This window comes from Rutidosis leptorrhynchoides, chromosome 1 (assembly GCF_046630445.1).
Source record: "Rutidosis leptorrhynchoides isolate AG116_Rl617_1_P2 chromosome 1, CSIRO_AGI_Rlap_v1, whole genome shotgun sequence".
NCBI classification, from domain to species: Eukaryota; Viridiplantae; Streptophyta; class Magnoliopsida; order Asterales; family Asteraceae; genus Rutidosis; species Rutidosis leptorrhynchoides.
The window spans coordinates 219,128,938-219,152,430 of NC_092333.1; positions in this window are offsets into that span (position 1 = coordinate 219,128,938).

A 23,493-nucleotide genomic window follows, 5' to 3' on the forward strand; every position below is an offset into this window, starting at 1 on the left:
GTACGTTACATAAAATATAAAGTGCTAGTTTTCTTAGCGTACGAAACTTCGTTTGAAAAACCGAAAGTGGTACATGAGTCGAGTGACAACGTACGAGTCATTTTTGTAAAAATTATATTTTTATCACGAATGTAAATATAATATAATATATAATTAATTATATAAATTAAATATAATATATATATATAATAATAATAAAGAAAACGTCGGCAGGAATTTTGTGTCAAATGTGAGATGTATATGGAGCTCATGCAACTTGCATGAGAATCTCTCACAAACTCATGCAAGTTGCATGAGGGGGTTAGGTGGTGTTCAATTCCTTTAAAGTTCGAACGGTTTGATGATTCTGATTCATTTTTCACCTATCTCTCTTACTCCGTATTACTTACCTTATTTATTTATTTTAATTATTAATATTATTATTTAAGATTAGTATTAATCTTATGATCTTAATATTAGTAGTATTAGTATTTTTAAGTGGTGTTGTTAGTAGTATTATACATAAAATATTACGACGAGGTCATGAGCGATTTATTTTCAAAATGGGTTTTTACGAGCGGGATAGAGCTAAGGAAATTATGGGGTATAGCTATGGAAGTTATGAGTATGGATCAAGGGTATAGCTCATGAGGTCAACCTAGTGTTTATTGTCTCCGTTGCATCTACTACCTTTCCTGCAATATTGAATCTCAATATTGATACGTTCGTGAATCCAAGGCCAGCCTTATACCTGTTCAATGATGTTATATGTATTTTTACTACAAAATACAGTATGGTGAGTTTCATTTGCCTTTTTACCCTTTATATTTTTGGGCTGAGAATACATGCGCAACTTTTATAACTGTTTTACGAAATTGACACAAGTACGTGAAACTACATTTTATGGTTGGATTATTGAAGTCGAATATGCCCCTTTTTATTAAGTCTGGTAATCTAAGAATTAGGGAACAGACACCCTAATTGACGCGAATCCTAAAGATAGATCTATCGGGCCCAACAAGCCCCATCCAAAGTACCGGATGTTTTAGTACTTCGAAATTTATATCATGTCCGAAGGAGGATCCCGGAATGATGGGGATATTCTTATATATGCATATTGTTAATGTCGGTTACCAGGTGTTCAATCCATATGAATGATATTTTTGTCTCTATGCATGGGACGTATGTTTATGAGAAATGGAAATCTGAAATCTTGTGGTCTATTAAAATGATGGAAACGATTGTTTAAGTTAAACTAATGAACTCACCAACCTTTTGGTTGACACTTTAAAGCATGTTTATTCTCAGGTACGAAAGAAATCTTCCGCTGTGTATTTGCTCATTTTATAGATATTACTTGGAGTCATTCATGGCATATTTCAAAAGACGTTGCATTCGAGTCGTCGAGTTCATCAAGATTATTATCAAGTCAATTATAGTTGGATATATTATGAAATGGTATGCATGCCTGTCAACTTTCGATGTAATGAAAGTTTGTCTTTTCAAAAACGAATGCAATGTTTGTAAAATGTATCATATAGAGGTCAAGTATCTCGCGATGTAATCAACTGTTGTGAATCGTTTATAATCGATATGGACTTCGTCCGGATGGATTAGGACGGGTCTTCACAGTTGGTATCAGAGCGGTGGTCTTAGCGAACCAGGTCTTGCATTAGTGAGTCTAACTGATAGTCGTTAGAATGCATTAATGAGTCTGGACTTCGACCGTGTTTGCATGTCAAAAGTTTTGCTTATCATTTAGTGTCGAAAAATTATTTGCTTATCATCCTTAAAGTCTAAGACACGTCTTACTGCCTTTATTGCATAGACAGTGTATAGTTAAATTCATATCTTAGCGTATCTGTTATTGTTACCTTTGCCTGACAGCTTCCGTAGATTCCTCCGTAGCTTATGGGATTTTAGTATTATATATGCATATGTAAATTATGTATTGCAGGGTACTAATCTACATCCTATAATCTATTTCTTATCGAAAATCCTTCATCTGATCGTACGAGATGAATCCCTCAACCAGTTCGAGTCCATCTGATTTCGATAGCTATTTCGATAGTTATTCCGACAGCTATTTCGATATGGATTTCCACTCGAGCTCCGAAAGCAGAGTAACCGGAATGAATCGATCAATTAGCCATCATCTATTCTGAATGAATTGGAGATGGGTTCGTAGTCGACTTAATCAATGGAAACGCGAAGAAGGCGATCATTTCCACTAACCAAATTCACCTCTTGACAATGGACCTAAAACGTTTACCGGCGAACCTGTTCGAGACACCATTTTCTCTCTCATTTCCAAAGTATCTCATCACGATCATATACTATCTCAGATTCTAAACCTCATTCATCCGCTCGTCCGAACCGACAATCCTCCCGGTGTAATAGAAGAAGTTAACGAACTTCGCGCATAAGTTGTCGTCTTGGAAAATATGGTGCAAAACGTACCAGCTTCATCCAAATCACCGGCACCAACGGTACCACCAACAACCCAAATTTCAATATCACATGCCTCAACATCTCAATCTATACCTCGAGTATAATCATCATTCTACATGACATTCTACATCAGTTATCTTCGTTCGACATGGTGATTATGTAATCTCTAATGTTTTAGAGATTATTTATTCTAGTTCCAACTGAAAACTAAATGAGTTTAATATCATGTTAACTCATTAAATTCATGATTACATCTGAAGAAAATATATATGTATATATGTTTTCATAAAGATTGTAATTAAAAATTCTTTTGTACAAACTGTTAATAATAAAAATATTTTAACGGGTAGGTAATACCCGAGGAATATTTAAATTTCACATTAATAAGTTACACTGTATATTCTTCGAATCTGATTCAACAGTTATTCACTATCCTATTTACAACCACCGGGATACTTATCCGTTCACCAAAGAATAACTATTTTCATTCAAATTCAATTTCATATTTGAATTTTGACCTATCAGAATCCAACAAGTGGCATAATGAAGAAATAATGGACACAATAAAAATTGATTAGAAACAGACTAATTAACAATATTAAATTTTATTAAGAAACCACGCTAACAAAATCCTAGCTAACTGTTCCTAGCTAACTGTTAATTCCGTATTACATTTTATATTCTCGCAATTTTATTTATTGTCATTTAATTTCTGTTATTTACTTTACGCACTTTATTTATCGTCATTTAATTTCTGTTATTTATTTTACGCACTTTAAATATCGGGACACGTATACAAGGTTTTGACATATTATATCGACACATCTATATATATTATTTGGAATCACCATAGACACTCTATATGCAGTAATGATCGAGTTCTCTATACAGGGTTGAGGTTGATTCTATAATAATATATATACTTTGAGTTGTGATCGAGTCTGAGACATGTACATGGGTCACGATACGTATTAATTAATTCAAATATTATATATTAAACTATATATGAATGATTGCACTGTCAACTGTGGACTATCGACTGTGGACTAATAACATTGGACAATTAAAATGAATTAAAATATTGAATATAACATATGAAACTAAACAATTCTTCAAGTTTGCCACTTGATTTCGTCTTAAACCTCATTTGTATCTTCACGATTACATTCTGCGTTCAAACCTTTCATGATTCTTGAAAACACCTCAATCGATAGGATGAATCAACCGCACTTCATCTACGGAAGGAAAGATTTATGCATATAGTTATGCACCTGAGAAACTCTCGGCAATTGAGTAAAAGTTCAACACGTAGCCGCGTCAGATCCTTTGGCATTTATTAACAAAAACAACTTTGCGATCCCTTTTCAAAATTAGCCAATTTTGTCACAACTCCAACAAGTCAACTTCGACTTTTCGTACGAAACAACCTTATTATAACGTTTATATATACGCGTGCTCTTTTATTGTTACCAGGTAACCTTTCATATTCCATCATATTACCATCAGCGTTTAATCATCTAAAAACACAATTCTCCTGAAACCACCTCGGATTAATAACCGATGATTCAGATATCATAGCATTAAATGCAGAGGAAACAGAAAAATTGTAGATGGTCTAAACGGACAAAAGTTTGATGATAAAGAAAGGAGTGTTAGGAACGCTCGATAGAAAATTGGGTATTGAAAAACAGATTGAGTTACCCATGAAGGAGACCAAGGACAAATACAAGGACCAAATCCTATATTCAAAGGATTCATGTAATTCTGGATCCGTTGAAATCTTTAGAGAATATCTTGCTCCGAAGTCATGTTAAAATCTTGCGGAAAATCTTTCTCCATCAACCGTCGAACTTAGAAATTCCAAAATATCATCATCAATATCTTTGATATTTCTGAGGATATTTTCATAAATATTCTCGTCCGAAATTATATACCTCTTCGTGCTTCCTGTGTATCAATATATTGGAAACATTCAATAGAAAATATAGTACCGAAAAGCAGATTATGCGAAACTATGAAGAAAGCCGTGGATAAATCACAAAGAATAAGTTTGACTTCAAAGAATCCAAATAATTCAATGTCTGCTAAAGTCTATAGTGAATAACTTGCTCCTTACTCTAAACCCTTGCAGACAATAGTTTCTATCATCCTCTGATCTTTAGATATTCTGAGATATTATCGTACCTTTCATTATAAATATCCTCCATATTTCTGGAGATATTTTTATAACTATTCTTATCTGAAATCATTAATCTTTTCGTGCTATCAGTATTACATCATATAGAAACTGTTAGTTTCTATATTCTGTAAATTTTCAAGCTTAAAATATGAATGTTATTGTAGTAATGATGGGAACTGATGCATGAGTTAGTATAATATAATGACACTTGATCAACGTGATTATATTACAGTAATTCATGCTAAGTTTCTAATGGAATGTGACGATTCACAGTACCATCATCATGTGCCATTTACACGACTCTTACATTCGATCTAATCCTTAAACATAGCAAGAAAATATTTCTTGATGATTCGGTCTTTTCCAGGATATTCTGATAATTTGACAAGTCAAAATCGTACCATTACGATTTCCTTCTTAGAACATTAACCGTGTTTATTCCAAAATTCATATCTACAAATTCTGGACCATTACTCGCTTGACTCGAGGACGGGAAGAGGAAGCGAAAGAATGATACCTCGAAATAGAAATAGGAGCATAAACCGCAGCAAATAAGAGAGAATATTAACTATGGGTGATAATGATTATAGAAGACAGAAGCAGGGACATCAAAGTATAAGGGAAGATATAAAACCCAACAACCACCCAGGAACTACAAACCGTGTATATCAATGCGTATAGCGATATAAAGACACGGGAGAATGAAAAACACTATAACCCCAAGGTAATGGTAGAAGTAAGTAACCTCCTCCGGTGGTAGATGAAAAAGAAGTATGACAGATATAAAAGTTAGTAGTATATCAAGAATCAGAATGGGATGAAGCATATTGATGAGTATTTTAAAAGATGAATCAAGGAAGAAGGAATAGAAAGTGTGAGTTGTGGAAGATAAGGAAACGAAGGGGATGCATTTATAGCAAAATATCAGGCAGAGCAATCGAAACAGATTATCGTATTTAATCAAAGAAAATCCCGATTTCCTAAATCACCGAAGAACCAAATCTTATTATGTAAGATTTTCTTTAAATCCCGAGAATTCCGGAAATCAATCATAACTACGTCATCAGTTAAAACAATAGTTACTCATTTCGATCTTTCACGATGGCTTCATTTATACGCTTCGAGAAATCGAGTTATTTTATCCGTATTTCTTAATCATGATAAAACTCTATGTATCAGCTCATATTCGTCATAATGACATTCTTACTGTTAGCCATGACGACCTCTATCAAATTTCGGGACGAAATTTCTTTTAACGGGTAGGTACTGTAGTGACCCGGAAATTTCCGATCAAATTTAAACTTTAATCTTTACATGTATCCGACACGATAAGCAAAAATCTGTAATGTTGAGTCTCGAAAAGTTTGAAACTATATTCATGTAATCAATCACCCTTTGACCATGCCTGACGATTCACGAACGATTATATGTAAATAGATATGTATGAATATATACATATGTGTAATTGAATTGGGAAATATTATCAAAACATTTAACGGTTTAGTTAATATGAATATAAGTTATGAGATCTATTTACGACTAGAAGACATTAATGGAATAATGAATGGATATTACTTTACATGAGGGTATTATTTTGATATAAGTTTATTATAATTTTGACAAGATTGAAAGATAATATCATAAGATTGAATTATTAGATACATTAAATTTTGAGTTTGAGTCTCTATTATGAGATCCACTTTGAATTAGGAAACCCTTACTTTTTAACGGTATTCGGAAATTTAGAAAAGTGAATTACATATAAGAACAAAAGTGTTATCATTGAGGATTAGACACAGGTTAATGAATAATTGAATTACATAATACTTGATTGATCTATTTTCAAATGTGCAAAAATGATTTTCAATATAACATAACTTGGTTATCAAAATGTCTTTATAACGTAAGTTGGATCATTGGTTGTTAGTAATAAATAACGTGCAATGTGTAATTAAAACGTGTTTAAGTATATTAAATATTTATGATTTCAAATTAGTTATGTAAATGATTGTAACATTTGTTAGTCGATTCAATTGATATTAAGTTATATTAGTTAGAAAGTTTAAGGAAATTAAAATGAACGTTTGTACATAAAAGAATTTTATCAAATTAAGTGTAAAGCATAAAACGTTACATGATATAATATTTCGATTATGTAAACGATCTTAAATTATACTTTGAAATATAATTAGTTTTGAGTAGATAAATATTATTTTATGAGATAAATATTTCAAACATATATATTGTGTATACATTTATAATTCAAAATATATATTTTAACTTAGTTATTAAACGTTTTGATTTAAAATATATTTGGACAAACAACGGGACTTTGATTTTATGAAATAAATGACCAAAACAATTAAAATGATCATGTTACAGTTAGAGTAAAACAGTTGCTATTGATTTGAGTCTTGTCATTCGTAAGGGTACGTTACATAAAATATAAAGTGCTAGTTTTCTTAGCGTACGAAACTTCGTTTGAAAAACCGAAAGTGGTACATGAGTCGAGTGACAACGTACGAGTCATTTTTGTAAAAATTATATTTTTATCACGAATGTAAATATAATATAATATATAATTAATTATATAAATTAAATATAATATATATATATAATAATAATAAAGAAAACGTCGGCAGGAATTTTGTGTCAAATGTGAGATGTATATGGAGCTCATGCAACTTGCATGAGAATCTCTCACAAACTCATGCAAGTTGCATGAGGGGGTTAGGTGGTGTTCAATTCCTTTAAAGTTCGAACGGTTTGATGATTCTGATTCATTTTTCACCTATCTCTCTTACTCCGTATTACTTACCTTATTTATTTATTTTAATTATTAATATTATTATTTAAGATTAGTATTAATCTTATGATCTTAATATTAGTAGTATTAGTATTTTTAAGTGGTGTTGTTAGTAGTATTATACATAAAATATTACGACGAGGTCATGAGCGATTTATTTTCAAAATGGGTTTTTACGAGCGGGATAGAGCTAAGGAAATTATGGGGTATAGCTATGGAAGTTATGAGTATGGATCAAGGGTATAGCTCATGAGGTCAACCTAGTGTTTATTGTCTCCGTTGCATCTACGTACCTTTCCTGCAATATTGAATCTCAATATTGATACGTTCGTGAATCCAAGGCCAGCCTTATACCTGTTCAATGATGTTATATGTATTTTTACTACAAAATACAGTATGGTGAGTTTCATTTGCCTTTTTACCCTTTATATTTTTGGGCTGAGAATACATGCGCAACTTTTATAACTGTTTTACGAAATTGACACAAGTACGTGAAACTACATTTTATGGTTGGATTATTGAAGTCGAATATGCCCCTTTTTATTAAGTCTGGTAATCTAAGAATTAGGGAACAGACACCCTAATTGACGCGAATCCTAAAGATAGATCTATCGGGCCCAACAAGCCCCATCCAAAGTACCGGATGTTTTAGTACTTCGAAATTTATATCATGTCCGAAGGAGGATCCCGGAATGATGGGGATATTCTTATATATGCATATTGTTAATGTCGGTTACCAGGTGTTCAATCCATATGAATGATATTTTTGTCTCTATGCATGGGACGTATGTTTATGAGAAATGGAAATCTGAAATCTTGTGGTCTATTAAAATGATGGAAACGATTGTTTAAGTTAAACTAATGAACTCACCAACCTTTTGGTTGACACTTTAAAGCATGTTTATTCTCAGGTACGAAAGAAATCTTCCGCTGTGTATTTGCTCATTTTATAGATATTACTTGGAGTCATTCATGGCATATTTCAAAAGACGTTGCATTCGAGTCGTCGAGTTCATCAAGATTATTATCAAGTCAATTATAGTTGGATATATTATGAAATGGTATGCATGCCTGTCAACTTTCGATGTAATGAAAGTTTGTCTTTTCAAAAACGAATGCAATGTTTGTAAAATGTATCATATAGAGGTCAAGTATCTCGCGATGTAATCAACTGTTGTGAATCGTTTATAATCGATATGGACTTCGTCCGGATGGATTAGGACGGGTCTTCACAGAGAGCAGTCGAAGGTCAAATGATTTCATAACATAGTTCAAAGATTTTGAAATTCAATTTAATAGACTTTGCTTATCATGTCAAAACCATATAGATATTAAGTTTAAATTTGGTCGAAAATTTTCGGGTCGTCACATTATTTTAGCCACGTGGGGCCCTAATTCCACGAACCTCCGTCAATGCTTTCGCCCTACTATGAGAGAAACCATAGAGTTGTGATAGAAAGCTTGATGAGTGCCGGTCTACCTATGCCCGGATTGACCATAAAGATAGGGGTAGCCAGTCCTCTACGCTTTGGCACACCCACCTTAACCCTAAACTTGGAATTGACTATATCATATTTGGAAATGACGAAAAATGAGGTGTTTTGGGGGCATGGAGGTGGAAGAGGGATAACCATCGTGGGGTTGACTAAAGGATCATACTTTTACACGAAGGAATTCTTGGCGAACGGTAATTCTGATGATTTTTCATGACCCATTCTCAATTTGGGTACATTTTGTGAGCTTTATGGAGATTTGAGCTTGTTGCCTATATTTTATGTCACCTTGTTTGTATAGTGGTGAATTTGCTTATATTGTTAATAGCGTTGATTTTTGGCTTGATTGATGGCTATCTCGCGAATCCTACATAATTGGTCAAGGTCAAGGAGGTCAAAGTGTTGATTGTGATAAACCTTAGGCTTGATGATTTGGCATTTGATGGCCTCTTAGGTGATGTAGTTGATCTTGACCAGGGGAATGATTGTTTCGGGTAGACCTAGGTTTGAATTGTTGTTGATTTGGTGGTGATTGAAGATTATGGAAGCGTTGATTTATGCTCATGCCACTAGTAGAAGAAGGAGAGTAGAAGAGTGCTTGGTCCTCAGCAATTTTAAAAGGTTTTAGAGTTCATTTTAGCCAACAAAGTGCTCATTCTCAAAAGCTATCACTTGTTGCCTACATTTCACTTTGGCTCTAATCATTAAACGTTAATTTTCTCCAAGCCTTACTCTATTGATTTGCTTGCTTGAGGACAAGCAAGGTTCAAATGTAGGGGGTTTGATATTGCTCCATTTAGATATATTTATTACGCAATATCGACCTCATTTTATTCGGTTTTGATGATCTTTGGGGCTTAAAAGTTGTTTTCCTGTGCCAAAGTGTCCACTCAAGGAAAAATGCCTAACTTGGTGTAAAATTGGCCAAGAAATGTTCAAAAAGTGCAAAATTATGATAACTACAGGAAACAGCATCAAAAGCGCCGTTCCTGACTAAGGAGCGTCGCTTCTCACAGCCTAGAGCGCCGCAATTGACATAGAAGCGGCGCAATTACCAACGTTTTGTATCAATTTCTTCACAGTGAGCAGAAGCGTCGCTCTTCAGAGGTAGAAGCATCGTTCCTACTGGCCAAAAGCGCCGCACCAAAGCCAACAGTGCCACACTAGATTGATGCCAAGAGCGCCGCACCTATGCTAAAAGCGGCGCTCCTGACGCTGATTCAGCCCACTTTCCTCACCACTATAAATAGAATAAGATAGGTCATTTGGCAAGAGAGCTGCAGTTTTTACTCCAAATTTCACACACAAAACCCTAATTTCATCATCCATTAGAGTTCTAAGGTGATTTGGAGGAAGCAAGCTCAAGTTTCATCTTCATCAGTGCTAAATCTTTCTTTTGTTATCAAATTGGGTTGTAATCTTAACTTTACTCTTTCATATTTTCAATCAAATAGTTGTAATCTTTACTTTATCCTTGAATCTTAGCTTGTAATCACTCAAGATGATGTTTATTGATGCTTATATGATTATTGCTAGTGTAATCCTTGCTATGAGTAGCTAAATCTCTTGTGTTTACTTATCTATGAATCTTTAATGCATGAGATGTGCCCTTAATCTATTGAATGAAATTTGTTTTGAATGAAAATACATGAGCTAGTGTTATTGAGTTAGCCATGAGGTCCATTGCTATGCTTGATATTGGTTTTACTTTGATTACATGAATTGAGTAGATCTTTAAGTGATTTTAGTAGTGAATCAATTTGTGCTTCAACACCTTTGGTGATCTAGACAACTAGAATAGGAATTTTAAGTGATTGTGTTTCTAGACTAAGTTGGTTTTCAATTGACATTTGTTCATCATAGTGGTGTTTGACTATCTTAGGTGACTTTGATGGTTAAAGGGTTTTAAGTGATTTTAACCGGGCATAATCTCAATAATCAACTCATACATTGCTTGATCTTGTGTTACTAAGCTTATGTGAATTTGCAAGCTAAAATTGGATTAAGAATATCTACTAGTTCAAACAACTTAAGTGATAACAATTTGGGGAAAACAAGGGCCATCTAAGCATAAAGAGGATTAGATAAGTGAACACTCTCCATCATATTGATTAATTCTCATTTCTTAATTACTTGTTACTTGCTACTTGTTAAGTTTTAGTTTGTTTATTGCAAAGTTATTTGATTAGTCAAAGTCTCTCGCAACCCCCCCCCCCCCCCCCCCCCCCCACCCAAAAAAAAATCAATTAAAACCCCTAGGATAACTATTAGTTTCAAATACATGATCTACACCGCTCTCTCGGGATGAACTTGATAAGAATACTTGCATTAAGTACTATAGCAACCGGGTTTTAATTGCTCGATAGATTGTGCGTGATTTTTGTGATATTTGAATCTTGTATAAATTTTGGGAGTTATGTATGGTATATCCACGCCACATCAACAACGCACGGGATTTAACCTACCCGAGTTATTTTCAGTTTGTAACACATTTTGACTTTCGTTGAAATCACAATTTAATCACCAAAAAGTTTTTAACTTTTCAAAATTTATGATCATAAACTACGATGTTTCACTCTTTTTAATCACGAAGTCAATACCCACAATATTCATTCTTACCACATGCCATTCCCGTTTATCATTTCACAATCTTTTTAACAATCTTACACTTGGGTTGTGATGAAATTATGATTTTCGAAAAAAAAAATTTGTTTAATCACAACAATCATAATGTTTTACTCACTTTAAGCTTGAAACCAAAGTCATGTATCCCAAAATATTAATTTCCCATCTCCCCCACAGTTACTTCATGCTATGCCCTCGTACGCATGTTTTTAAGAATATTACAATATTTGTGTGAAAAGAAAAGAAAAACTTAAACATATTACCGAGATACTCGCACATTCACCATTCAAACGTAACCATCGCACACATTTTTGATTCAACATCATGCGTTCCATTCGATTACATTTATCCTTCCATTACAACTTAGAAAAAAACAAAAATAAAAGCGTAAAATCTTAACTAGCCACTTCCGTAGGGCTCACGATTGCATTTAGCATATGCAACAAGCCTTTAAACCACCTGATTCCCTCGGGTGGACGAGTTTTTGTCTCGTGAGGGCTTGCAGTGAACATACCCACAAAGTTCATTTATCTAAAAATAAAAATAAAATAGAAATAAACTAAAAATAAAATAAAGAAGACTTACAAACTCTACACAAGTTTGTGCAGTTTTTATATCTGAGTCATGCACACGACTCTTTCTTCACTTCAAATAATTCTAGGACTGTAGAAGGTTCCTCTTTCCCTCACTTTATGAGAACCTTCACTATCTCTAACTTTCCTCAACTTAGAATCCAACCACATATCATTCTCCTTACCCACATGCATTAACTCAAACAATTTAGCTTTTTTTTTAGGAGACAAGTTACACACAAGACGGTTGGTTAAGCTTTCATCCCCCTACTCCTAGCATCATGGACCAGTCTATGAAATTTCCTCATGGAACGATCAAGCACCGGGTCATCCACATATTCCTTACACTCACTATGATGCCTCAAAGAACTATGTGGCGGGTTTTCACTATCTCCCCGACACTTAGGCCCTTCAAGATCCTCTAAATTGGAAAACACCTCATAATCAACTTGGGAATTCACCTTTTCATTCTTATTCACTTTGATCTTGTGACCTCCAAACCGCTCAACAAGTTGTTCTACGGTTCTCCCCATTACTTTGACTACTTTTCTATCGGATTCTTCAGACTTTTCAAGTGTATCAACAGACACATTCCCCACACACATTTTCTCCATTTTGTTACCACTAGATATATGCTCATTTGATTCTCTCATGGATGGTGGTCGGTAAGGCTCAATCATCTTCGGAGTTACCAAATGTTCCATCTTATCATCTTTCTTAATAAATGTGGACATTGCCATCACGGTTTCTTTCATCGGTAACAAACAAGTGGTGCTAATAGATGAACTCAACTTGGTTTTAAGAACTTGACTCAAATTTTTCACTTCCCGCTCAAGATTTTGAATCGACTCTTGTTGACTCATCAAAATTTCTGCATTAGTTCTTATTTGAGATTCCATGAATTCACTCATCATACCCTCTTCACCAGATTTCCTTACCTCGTCTTTCTCTTTCACATCCGGTGCATACTTTTTAACCTGTTCATGGTTACTATCCAACAAAAAACAATCTTGGACATCAGGTGTATGTAATGAATTAAAAATATTAATTCGTGATCTCTTATTACCAAATGAAATGTCCATATCCCCAGTTCTACAATTGATAAGAGCATCAATTGTGGCAAAAAATGGACGACCAAGAATGATCGTCGGTTGAGTCTCCCTAAAAGTGGTCTCAATGTCCATAACTATAAAATCTACCGGGTAATAAAAGTCTTCCACTTTCACAATCACATTTTCCAACATACCCCGTGGAGTTCTCATTGACCGATCCGCAAGTTGGACGAGAATATTTGTATGTTTTAAAGTTCTCAACTCGTATTTGTCAACAAGGCTCGATGGAAGTATGTTAATACTAGCCCCTAAGTTCAACAAAGCCTTTTTGACATTAACATTACCCACCGTAACCGAAATTAATGGTGTTCCCGGGTCCTTAAACTTAGGTGGAAGTGAACCCGAAATTACAGCACTCACTTTTTCAGTTAATTTTACCTTTTTGGGCAATGATGCGTTGAGTTTACGCTTTTGAACACACAAATCTTTTAAAAACTTAGCATATGCAGGAATTTGTTTGATTGCATCAATAAGTGGAATATTTATTTTTACTTGTTTAAATGTCTCCCACATATCATCTATTTTCGGTCGCTTTTTCCCATAAGGGAATTGGTTTGGGGACTCCAAAGTCTTGGGGAATGGAATGGTATTAGTCTCCATGTCCGATTTCCCAATTTCGTTAAAGATGAGTTCTTTATTTTTCACCCTCTTCCCATGGTCATCATTTTCACTTACCTCATCTTCCTCATCAAGAACAATAGGAGACTTACTTGACTCTTGTTGAGCTACCTCTTTGTCACCAACCTTGTTGTCATACTTCTTTCCACTTTGCAAGGTGCCTACCATATTAACACTATGTCCTTTTCCCTGGTCCTTATGATTTGGATTTAGAACCGCATAACTGGGAATTGTACCCGGCTCCCGATTTCCCTTACTTTCCGCTACATTACCAATCTCCTTAGCTAATGCACCAATTGACTTGTTTTGCACTTCCACTATTTTACGCATTTCGGAGATAAACGCGTCCATCTTGGCGTCCGAGCTAGATGGTTGATTGGGTGGGGCATTGTTTTGATTTTGGTTCTGGTTTTGGCCTTGATTTTGCTAATTGTTTTGGTTTTGGCTTCGGTTATTGGGATAAGGATTTTGATAGTTTCTTTGATAGTTGCCTTGATTCTGAAAGTTCCCTTGGTTTTGAAAGTTGCATTGAGGTCTTTGTTGGGTCCCTTAGGTAGCATTTAGAGCATTGTTGTTGCTCCAACTAAAATTTGTATGGTTTCTCCAACCCAGATTATATGTTTTAGAGTATGGATCAAATCTCCATTCCTGTACCTCATTAACTTGTTCCTCCACTATTTGTTGATTCACTGGTGGAATCCCATTTCTACATCCATATGCAAAGTGAGAAGGATCTCCACAAATCTCAAAAACTTCCTGAACCTGCGAAACATTACAAGCAAGACCCTGGTTTGGGTTGTTAAATATAAGCATTTTCAAATCATCTAATTCTTGCTCTAAGTTCATAGATGAACCACCCGAGTCGAAAACATGATTCACTCGGGAGGTACTAGGTTGTTTACGATTAACTGAAGCTTGGGTTTTTGAACTGATATTGCTTTAAACATACATATATTTTGACGCAATATCATTTATATTTCATCGGCTTTTACCAAAACGAAGACACTCAAATGCATAATTCACGAGAAAAAATGGCAAAAGTAAACGCGAGCTTAAAGTAAGAAGAAATTCGATAAAATGACGGATTTAAACCAAATATATATCAAGATAAATGTTTACCTGAATGCAAGTTCAAGATGATCGAAGAGAAGGAGTTCAAATGAAAAGTTCCAAGTCGATTTACATCAACACGGGATCAACAAAGAACAAACGAAAAAAAAATAATAAAAATTATAAAACTGTCGATTACTCTTACGCGTATCGTGTGGTGTTTTACGCGAAACGCGTAGTATTTCTGCCTTACGCGAAACGTGTAGATGGTTACGCGAAATGCGTAATGTTAAGACCAGATTCAGATTCAAGTTCACATGGGACAGTTTCTTTTGAGTATAATACTACTACTTTTTCAGCTTTACAGAGGAATATACAGTTCAACATCACTTTTGACCTACTACTTCAAGAGATAAATGCTATAATACGGAGGACTTGCAAGAGTGCAGAGGAGTGTGCACAATTTTAAGTCAGTACACAATTCCATATAATACAGAGAGGGATAAAGAGAGATACTACATCAACTTATTAGTCTTTTTATTTTTACCAAGTACTCCGTATTAATTTCAGTTCCAAGGTTCAATTTTTAGGATAGTTTCAGATTTAAGGGTGTATTATTCATGATTAAGGGTATTATTGTACGAGTGCAAGGGGTGTTGTTATTGTAATTTTCTACCGTTTAAAGTAAATGAGAGTGAAGATTTTTGTAAGTATATCCTATTAAAATTATCGTTATCAATTTTTATCGTTATTATTATGTTTGTATATTTATATTTTCATGTTTACCCTAGTATAATGAGTAGCTAATTTCCCTAGTGTTTGCTTAGATGTAGAGCCCCTAGTGAAATGGATTGTTATCATTTGTAAAAATTAAAATGTAACTTTAGTATTTTTAACATTGAGCCTAATTAAAAGAACCATTATTATGTACCTGGATATTTAACCCTTGTCACTTAATTTATTAGATTTAAATAACGAAAGTTATTTTTATCTATATAAATTAAGCTTCAATATTAAAAGTGATCTAGACGAACTTATGAATAATTTATTAACACTAAATTAGAAGTAAAGTTCGGTGGTTTGGGTAATATCACTAGTCATATAATAGTGAAATTGTAAAAAGGGAAACCGTTATGAATTGGGTTTTGGTGAAAGTCAAAACTGGGTTGGGTCTCAATTTAAATACTTAAGGAATAGTAACTATCTAAAATAAGATCCGATGAAAATTAGATTGAATTTAGTTAGTCATAACTATATATTTATTCGAAAGAAAAAAATATGAAGTTTTATACTAAAACATTTTAATAGGGCTTAAACTCAAAACAATCCATGGATCTAGAGGTGACACATTTAAGTAAACACTCCCATTTATTTATATATTGTAAAATACTTATTATTATTATTATTTACGTATTATTATTATTCACTAAAAATAAAAATATACATCAAAATACTCGAATTTGTACCAGTACTGTTTGTCACATCGTATAAAGCTTACGCGTATCGTGTATACATCACACAAAACGCGTACATTCAAAACTATACGCGGAATGCGTATACATGTACACGAAAAGCGTACGTATAATTTCAGCACTGTTCCGTATTTTATTTATTTTCTAAAGTTTAAATTAAATATTTTATTATTATATTAATTAATTTATAATTAGTATTAATTATTATAAATTCCTTTAATACATGTTTTTTTAATCTTACTAAAATTTATTATTTAGTAATTTAAATAACTTTGTATTATAATTTATTGCTCAAAACAAAATTCTAATCAATTAGTTTTATTAAAAGTTGTTATTTTATTAATTATCATTTAGTAATAAACTTATTTAGATCACAATTAGTATAATTTCAATTAATTCACTTTTAAGTTAATAATTATAAATAATGTATTCGTATAAATTAATAAGTAATATAATTAAGTTAAGATTAATTTATATTTTATTATTATTATGTAGTATTATAAATTCCTAATCCAAAACCCCCTTTAAATAAGTTTAACTTCAAAGACTATTAAAAATAATTTAAACACTGTCTCCCTGTGGAACGAACCGGATTTACCTATAAAACTAAACTATGCGAATAGGACTAGTTGCCTATATGTGTGAAATCAACCTGAATTCATTAAAACACCACATATATAATAAAATAATTTGTGTAACAAAACAATTCAAATCCGTTCATAAATAAAGGTACTGTTTCAACGCATCAACTTTTTGGCGCCGCTGCCGGGGAGCAGTTTTGTTTAAAATTTTTTAATAGGATTTAGGTTATTCGATCCTTTTATAGGAATTCAAAACTAGAAAAGCTTTTGGTGTTATGAATTCATAATAGAAATTAATGCATGAATTTACGTTCCTCTAACACTGAATTAACTCCTCCATATCCTGAACCCGAAAGAGAACTTCACGAACGTTTAAGAGCTCAAGAAGTAGAGTCTCTCGCTGAGTATTTAGAATCACTTTCATTAGATTCTAACTCTGAACCAGATATTCAACCAATCATGGAGCCATTTATTAAGGAAGAAGAAGAGATGGCTGTTACAAATCAAACGATGGAAGCATTAATGAAGGCTACAAGAACAGGTCAAGGCCACACAATTATTCAACCTACGATGACTGATGGCTTTGAAATAAAAGGTCAATTCCTTCACATGGTGACTAATACATGCCAATTTGGTGACGCTCCAAATGAGGATGCTAACGAGCATCTTCGTAAGTTTGTAATTATTTGCAAGCTATTCAAAATTAAGGATGTCTCCGATGAAGTCGCATGTTTGAAAATCTTTCCATGGTCATTAAAGGATGATGCAAGAGATTTGCTAGACTCATTACCAGAAGGTTATATCGAAGATTGGAATGATATGATGGACAAGTTTTTGTCAGAATTCTTCCCTGCTTCAAAAGCAGCAAAGTTGCAAAGTGATATAAATCACTTCAAGCAAAAGCCTAATGAGACTCTTTATGAAGCTTGGACCCGATTCAATAAAATGCTTAGGGTATGTCCTCAACACGGGTTGAATACATTCTAAAAGGTCCAAATATTTTATAAAGGAGTCAATGTGGCTACTCGAAAAGATATTGATGTTGCAGCAGGAGGTTCAATCATGAAGAAAACACCCGAAGACGCTCACACAATCATTGCCGATATAGCAGCCCATTCTCATAATTGGCATCAAGAGATGGAATTCTCTAGATCATCAAAAGTTGCTAGTATTGAAAGCAACGATGAAATTGCTTCTTTAAAATTTTAAATGGCAAATCAAGCAAGACAAATTGAGAAGGTAACCAAAGAAATGCATGCTATAAAAATAGGTTGTGAATTATGTCAAGGACCGCACCTTACTAAGGATTGCGAGCGAAGTTCAATGGAGGAGCAAGCTAATTTCATTAGTTACTCAGGGAATCAAGGTTCTAATGGTTATCAAAGAGAAGGAGCTTCGGGGTCCAATAATTATAATTACCAAGGAAGAAATTCGGGTTATCAAAACAACTCAAAAAATTTTTCATATCAAAATGGACCACTAGGGTTTAACAACAGAAATCAATCATCCTACAATCAAAATCAATTCCCACAACAGCAAAATCAAACTCATGTTAGCATAGGATTAGAAGATTTACTTAGGGATTTCATGGTGAAACAAGGAGAAAGTGGAAATCTTGTACAACAACAAATTCGAGATCAACAAGCTACGATACAGAATTTAGAAAGAGATGTTGGAAGGATCTCACAGTTACTAGGGGAGAGGCCACCGAGCACTCTTCCATCGAATACGCAAGTGAATCCTAGTCATGGCATGAACCAACCTAGACCACCAAGTGCAAGTAACCCTCCGGTTATACTAAAGAAGAAGGATCCTCAAGCTCCAGCATATTCACAAGTGAATGGTATTTATAGTTTCTGTGAGGATGAAGCAAGTTTCAAAACACCGGAACATAGTCCTATTTTTACTCTTGGGTGTGAAGATGATGATGAAGAGTGTGATGAGTTTATATTTTCTGATTTATCCAATATGGCGGATTACACTCCTTATCAAGAAATTGATGGTACCCGAGTTGAAAGTGTGAAGAGTATAACATTTGAAGATGAAGGGATCTGAGTTGGTGACATAACTCCCGAGTATGGTGATTATTTGATGAGGCTGATGTCGGGAAATCATGTGGAAGTGCAGAAAATGGAAACCACCGAGCCTTTCGAGTTTAGAGTTGATGATAATTTGAAGATGATCACGGAAGAAGCGAAAGATACGGTGAAGCAAGCACCTAAAGTGGAAGACTACAAATCACCCATTCCATACCCGCAAGCACTTGCATCTGAAAAACCAAAGGAGAATCATTGTAAGCCTTTAAATACGGATAATATTTGTGTAGATGTACCTTTGGTTGATGTTATTGCAGGTATGCCAAACTATGGGAAATTCTTGAATGATTTGATGGCAAAAGAAGGAGTGTGTGAGCAAGCATCATCCGCGTTCCTTGAAGCAGAATGTGCTGCTATTGTGAAAAAGAATGAATTGCCACCTAAGTTAGGTGATCTCGGACCGTTCATAATACCTTGTAAGCTTTATGAATCTAAAACTCTTAGATCATTAGCTGACTCAGGTGCAAGTATAAATCTCATGCCTTATTCCATTTACTCGCATTTGAACTTAGGTGAACTTTGTAATGACCCGGAAATTTCCGACCAAATTTAAACCTTAATCTTTATATGTTTCCGACACGATAAGCCAGATATGTTGAAATGTCCCGTTCTTATTGATTAAAAACGTTCCATATTAATTGATTTCGTTGCGAGGTTTTGACCTCTATATGAGACGTTTTTCAAAGACTGCATTCATTTTTAAAACAAACCATAACCTTTATTTCATAGATAAAGGTTTTAAAAAGCTTTACGTAGATTATCAAATAATGATAATCTAAAATATCCTGTTTACACACGACCATTACATAATGGTTTACAATACAAATATGTTACAACAAAATAAGTTTCTTGAATGCAGTTTTTACACAATATCATACAAGCATGGACTCCAAATCTCGTCCTTATTTAAGTATGCTACAGCGGAAGCTCTTAATAATCACCTGAGAATAAACATGCTTAAAACGTCAACAAAAATGTTGGTGAGTTATAGGTTTAACCTATATATATCAAATCATAATAATAGACCACAAGATTTCATATTTCAATACACATCCCATACATAGAGATAAAAATCATTCATATGGTGAACACCTGGTAACCGACATTAACAAGATGCATATATAAGAATATCCCCATCATTCCGGGACACCCTTCGGATATGATATAAATTTCGAAGTACTAAAGCATCCGGTACTTTGGATGGGGTTTGTTAAGCCCAATAGATCTATCTTTAGGATTCGCGTCAATTAGGGTGTCTGTTCCCTAATTCTTAGATTACCAGACTTAATAAAAAGGGGCATATTCGATTTCGATAATTCAACCATAGAATGTAGTTTCACGTACTTGTGTCTATTTTGTAAATCATTTATAAAACCTGCATGTATTCTCATCCCAAAAATATTAGATTTTAAAAGTGGGACTATAACTCACTTTCACAGATTTTTACTTCGTCGGGAAGTAAGACTTGGCCACTGGTTGATTCACGAACCTATAACAATATATACATATATATCAAAGTATGTTCAAAATATATTTACAACACTTTTAATATATTTTGATGTTTTAAGTTTATTAAGTCAGCTGTCCTCGTTAGTAACCTACAACTAGTTGTCCACAGTTAGATGTACAGAAATAAATCGATAAATATTATCTTGAATCAATCCAGGACCCAGTGTATACGTATCTCAGTATTGATCACAACTCAAACTATATATATTTTGGAATCAACCTCAACCCTGTATAGCTAACTCCAACATTCACATATAGAGTGTCTATGGTTGTTCCGAAATATATATAGATGTGTCGACATGATAGGTCGAAACATTGTATACGTGTCTATGGTATCTCAAGATTACATAATATACAATACAAGTTGATTAAGTTATGGTTGGAATAGATTTGTTACCAATTTTCACGTAGCTAAAATGAGAAAAATTATCCAATCTTGTTTTACCCATAACTTCTTCATTTTAAATCCGTTTTGAGTGAATCAAATTGCTATGGTTTCATATAGTCGGAAAAATAAGTTACAAGTCGTTTTTGTAAAGGTAGTCATTTCAGTCGAAAGAACGACGTCTAGATGACCATTTTAGAAAACATACTTCCACTTTGAGTTTAACCAGAATTTTTGGATATAGTTTCATGTTCATAATAAAAATCATTTTCTCAGAATAACAACTTTTAAATCAAAGTTTATCATAGTTTTTAATTAACTAACCCAAAACAGCCCGCGGTGTTACTACGACGGCGTAAATCCGGTTTTACGGTGTTTTTCGTGTTTCCAGGTTTTAAATCATTAAGTTAGCATATCATATAGATATATAACATGTGTTTAGTTGATTTTAAAATTCAAGTTAGAAGGATTAACTTTTGTTTGCGAACAAGTTTAGAATTAACTAAACTATGTTCTAGTGATTACAAGTTTAAACCTTCGAATAAGATAGCTTTATATGTATGAATCGAATGATGTTATGAACATCATTACTACCTTAATTTCCTTGGATAAACCTACTAGAAAAGAGAAAAATGGATCTAGCTTCAACGGATCCTTGGATGGCTCGAAGTTCTTGAAGCAGAATCATGACACGAAAACAAGTTCAAGTAAGATCATCACTTGAAATAAGATTGTTATAGTTATAGAAATTGAACCAAAGTTTGAATATGATTATTACCTTGTATTAGAATGATAAACTACTGTAAGAAACAAAGATTTCTTGAGGTTGGATGATCACCTTACAAGATTGGAAGTGAGCTAGCAAACTTGAAAGTATTCTTGATTTTATGTAACTAGAACTTGTAAAATATATGAAGAACACTTAGAACTTGAAGATAGAACTTGAGAGAGATCAATTAGATGAAGAAAATTGAAGAATGAAAGTGTTTGTAGGTGTTTTTGGTCGTTGGTGTATGGATTAGATATAAAGGATATGTAATTTTGTTTTCATGTAAATAAGTCATGAATGATTACTCATATTTTTGTAATTTTATGAGATATTTCATGCTAGTTGCCCAATGATGGTTCCCACATGTGTTAGGTGACTCACATGGGCTGCTAAGAGCTGATCATTGGAGTGTATATACCAATAGTACATACATCTAAAAGCTGTGTATTGTACGAGTACGAATACGGGTGCATACGAGTAGAATTGTTGATGAAACTGAACGAGGATGTAATTGTAAGCATTTTTGTTAAGTAGAAGTATTTTGATAAGTGTCTTGAAGTCTTTCAAAAGTGTATGAATACATATTAAAACACTACATGTATATACATTTTAACTGAGTCGTTAAGTCATCGTTAGTCGTTACATGTAAATGTTGTTTTGAAACCTTTATGTTAACGATCTTGTTAAATGTTGTTAACCCAATGTTTATAATATCAAAAGAGATTTTAAATTATTATATTATCATGATATTATGATGTACGAATATCTCTTAATATGATATATATACATTAAATGTCGTTACAACGATAATCGTTACATATATGTCTCGTTTCAAAATCATTAAGTTAGTAGTCTTGTTTTTACATATGTAGTTCATTGTTAATACACTTAATGATATGTTTACTTATCATAATATCATGTTAACTATATATATAACCATATATATGTCATCATATAGTTTTTACAAGTTTTAACATTCGTGAATCACCGGTCAACTTGGGTAGTCAATTGTCTATATGAAACCTATTTCAATTAATCAAGTCTTAACAAGTTTGATTGCTTAATATGTTGGAAACATTTAATCATGTAAATATCAATCTCAATTAATATATATAAACATGGAAAAGTTCGGGTCACTACAGTACCTACCCGTTAAATAAATTTCGTCCCGAAATTTTAAGCTGTTGAAGGTGTTGACGAATCTTCTGGAAAGAGATGCGGGTATTTCTTCTTCATCTGATCTTCACGCTCCCAGGTGAACTCGAGTCCTCTACGAGCATTCCATCGAACCTTAACAATTGGTATCTTGTTTTGCTTAAGTCTTTTAACCTCACGATCCATTATTTCGACGGGTTCTTCGATGAATTGAAGTTTTTCGTTGATTTGGATTTCATCTAACGGAATAGTGAGATCTTCTTTAGCAAAACATTTCTTCAAATTCAAGACATGGAAAGTGTTATGTACAGCCACGAGTTGTTGAGGTAACTCAAGTCGGTAAGCTACTGGTCCGACACGATCAATAATCTTGAATGGTCCAATATACCTTGGATTTAATTTCCCTCGTTTACCAAATCGAACAACGCCTTTCCAAGGTGCAACTTTAAGCATGACCATCTCTCCAATTTCAAATTCTATATCTTTTCTTTTAATGTCAGCGTAGCTCTTTTGTCGACTTTGGGCGGTTTTCAACCGTTGTTGAATTTGGATGATCTTCTCGGTAGTTTCTTGTATAATCTCCGGACCCGTAATCTGTCTATCCCCCACTTCACTCCAACAAATCGGAGACCTGCACTTTC